The sequence below is a fragment of the Capsicum annuum genome, chromosome 6, assembly GCF_002878395.1.
Source record: "Capsicum annuum cultivar UCD-10X-F1 chromosome 6, UCD10Xv1.1, whole genome shotgun sequence".
In the NCBI taxonomy this organism is placed as follows: domain Eukaryota; kingdom Viridiplantae; phylum Streptophyta; class Magnoliopsida; order Solanales; family Solanaceae; genus Capsicum; species Capsicum annuum.
Genome location: NC_061116.1, coordinates 161,286,036 through 161,289,915, shown reverse-complemented (window position 1 = coordinate 161,289,915; position 3,880 = coordinate 161,286,036). Strand labels below are relative to the sequence as shown.

Sequence of the window (3,880 nt, the reverse complement as noted above, 5' to 3'; positions counted from 1 at the left end):
ACCCAATAGGTACAAGATCCTTGGAGTGAAAGACAAGCATGTAATCCCTAATCTTTTTAAGGTACTTGATTGTATGCTTAACCGCAGTCCAATGTTCTTGCCTAGAATTAGACTAAAATCTGCTAACCATGCCAACAGCAAAGCAGATATCTGGTCTAGTGCACGACATAGCATACATGAGGCTTCCTACAGCAGAAGCATAAGGAACCCCCTTCATTCTCTCTATCTCATTGGTCTTTTTAGGCAACTGATCTTTTAATCGAGTAATTCCATGCCTAAAAGGAAGGAATCCCTTTTGGGAATTTTGCATGCTAAATCTTGCAAGAATAGTATTAATATAAAGTGCTTGAGATAAGCCTAATATCCTTTGTTTGCGATCTCACATAAGCTTGATCCCAAGGATATGAGCTGCTTCTCCTAAGTCTTTCATATCAAAACGCGAGGACAGCCACGCCTTAACAGAATTCAATATGCTCACATTATTTCCTATGAGCAAAATGTCATCTACGTACAGAATCAAAAATGCTACTCTGTCTCTATCCCATTTTTTATAAATGCATGACTCATTTTCATATTGATCAAAACCAAAAGTCTTAATCGAATTATCAAAATAAGTATTTCATGCTCTAGATGCTTGTTTCAAACCATAAATGGATTTCTTAAGCTTACAAAACTTATGTTCATTACCACTTTCCATGAAACCTTCTGGTTGTGCCACATAAATGTACTCATCAAGACTTCCATTTAGGGAAGCCGTCTCGACATCCATTTAAGCATAGCTACCGGCGAAAAAGTTTTTTCATAATCAATTCCTTCTTTTTTAGTAAACCCTTTCGCAACAAGCCTAGCCTTAATAGTTTGCACTTTTCCATCCACACCTCTCTTTTTCTTATAGATCTATCTACATGCAATGGGTTTGACTCCCGTAGGTGTTTCTACAAGTTTCAAGACTTGATTAGAATACATAGAGTCCATATCAGATTTCATAGCAGCAATTCACATTTTAGCATTTTTATCATATAGTGCTTTGGCGTAATTAAGAGGTTCCATCTTAGGCTCCTCAGAGATTCTATCATACGATTCTCCCAAGAGAACAAACCGTACAGGTTTTTGAATAATTATCTCACTACGACGACTAGTCTCTACATGATCTTCTATATTTGGAACTAAATTTTGAACACCCTCAATGTCATCCTGTACTATGACAGGTTCCTCGACATTATCCTGAACATTTTCCACCATAATTGCAGGCTGCTCGACTTTACTCCCACTACTTTGAGGTAGTGTAATGTCAAGTATTTGCTCTTGTGCAAACACTTGTCGATTGATATTTCCCCCACCACGTGGTATGTCAATAATAGTTTTGAAATTTGTTCTTGTGTTTCATTATTCGTTATTCTATTGCTCAATTCCCGTAAAACAATTTTACTTCTAGGAACGTGGTTCATTAAATAATCCTCTTCAAGAAATCTGGCATTTGTCGAAACAATTACCTTTTGTTTCTTAGGACAATAAAATAAACCCCCTTTTATTCCTTTTGGATATCCAATAAAAATGTACACTTCTGTCCTAGATTCCAACTTATCAGTTTTTCCTTTTAGCACATGTGCTGGACAACCTCAAACTCGAATATGCCATAGGCTAGGCTTGCGCCCACTCCACAATTCTGATAGGGTTAAAGGTACTGATTTTGAAAGGACTAAGTTTAGAATATAATTTGCAATTTCTAATGCTTAAACCCAAAAAGAAAAAGAAAAATGTGAATAACTTAACATTGATCTAACCATTTCCATAGAAGTTCTATTTCGGCGTTCTGCCATACCATTTTGTTGTGGTGTTTTCAGAGCAGAATATTGAGATGTAATTCATAATTCTGATAAGTATTTAATGAATTTCATAGAAAGGTATTCACCAACACGATCAGATCGTAATGTATGGATATGTTTGTTATGTCTCTTTTCTGTTTTCATCTTAAATTCTTTAAACTTTTTAAAACATTCAGATTTACGGCGCAACAAATAAATGTATCCATATTTTGAGTAATCGTCTGTGAAAGTCACAAAATACTCAGAAACACCTATTACTTGTATATTCATAGGACCACACAAATTACTATGAATTAATTCAAACTTATTTCCGGCTCTATTTCCTTTGGAAGGAAAAGGTATCTTGGTCATTTTACCTTCTAAACAAGATTCACAAGTTGGAAGTGCTTCCACTTTTAATGAACTCAAAGGTCCATTAGAAACCAACCGTGAGATCCTATTTAAGTTAATATGACCTAGACGTAAATGTCATAAGTATGTTTCACTCAATTCCGAAATATATTTTCTTTTATGTGATTGATCAACATTATTAAGTTCAATTTTTTAGCATACAATGGGAAACATCAAATACAAACAAATCATGTATTCTAGGAGCAAAAATTATAAAATGCTTATTAAATTTAATAATGGCACAGTTGTTAGCAAAATAAATATTATAACCAGCATCTATTATTCTTAAAACTGAAATTAAATTGTTTCTTATAGAAGGTATGTAAAGAACATTATTCAAAGTCAAAATTCTAGAACTACTAAACAAAATAAAAATATTTCCTATAGCTAAGTCTGGTGTTGGGTCCCCACTTGCTTGAAACACGTTAAGTTCATTTTCACTTAGGCGTCGTGTTTCCTGAAACCCCTGCAAGGATGTGCAGATATGATTGGTGACTCTCAAATTTATAGCCCAAAATTGGGCAAAAACAGCCACTAAAAATGTTTCAACAACATATGAAAAAGATGTACCTTGTTTCTGCATCTTAGCTATGTAACCGAGACACTATTTCTTATAATGACCAGGTTACTTGCAATGATCGCATTTGCCTTTAGGCTTAGCCACATCACCATTATCACCTGAAACCTTACGAGGCTTCATTTTCTTTTTTTTTTTGCCTTTCAACTTAGAAGTCAAAGACGAAGATTTGTCAACCATCAATGCCACAAGAGGAGCTTGTTGCTTAATGATAGATTCTGCCGCTTGCAGCTCATTCAATAGTTTCACAAGAGATAAGTCCATCTTATTCATGTTATAATTCAAGCAAAACTATTGAAAACTGTCTGGAAGAGTCTGTAAGACCATATCAACCTGAGACTCCTTATCAATAACCGCATCAATAATTTATAGCTCATTTAATAGACTCATCATTTTAAGAACATGTTTCCTTACCGAAGTTCCTTCAACCATTTTTGTGATCAAAAGATCTTTCATGGCCGTCTGCTTTGCAGCATGATTTTGCTTACCAAACATCTCTTTGAGAGATTCAAGCATATCATAAGCAGTAGTCATGGACTGATGTTGATGCTGCAACACATTTGCCATAGAGGCAAGAATATAGCATCTCGCCATCTCGTCAGCCTTGACCCACTTATCGTAAGCTTTAATCTCATCATCAGTAGGTTCATCCGACTTAACAGGACATTCCTCAACTAGTATAAATTTAAAGCCATCAGCAGTAAGAACAATATTCAAATTACATTTGCAGTCCACATAATTAGGGTCTTTTAATTTATTTTAATTCAGGATAGAAGTTAAGGGATTGAATGAAGACATAGTTAATCTGTTAAATAATCAAATTAAAATAGATCATTAGACATGCTGCAGAATAATAAAATTCTTCAAAAACACATCACACATATAACCATGCACATAAACAATTAGAATCGTTAGCGAAACTTAATCATTTAAGCAAATATACATATAATGTCAGATATTTTATCTCTTAAATGAAACAGAACCAACTCAGTTGGAGAGTCAACTGTTGATTTAAGTTAGATAAATATCACATTTCATAAGTCTATGTACCATTGAACTAACATGTAACTTAATTAAAAAGTTAATA

The 3,880-nt window shown here is 34.1% G+C and overlaps 1 pseudogene; it reads right to left on the bottom strand.

Annotated features, from left to right (window-relative positions):
• Positions 1 to 2,841: 2,841 nt before the first annotated feature.
• LOC107874134 lies at positions 2,842 to 3,591 on the bottom strand (annotated as a pseudogene).
• Positions 3,592 to 3,880: the final 289 nt, after the last annotated feature.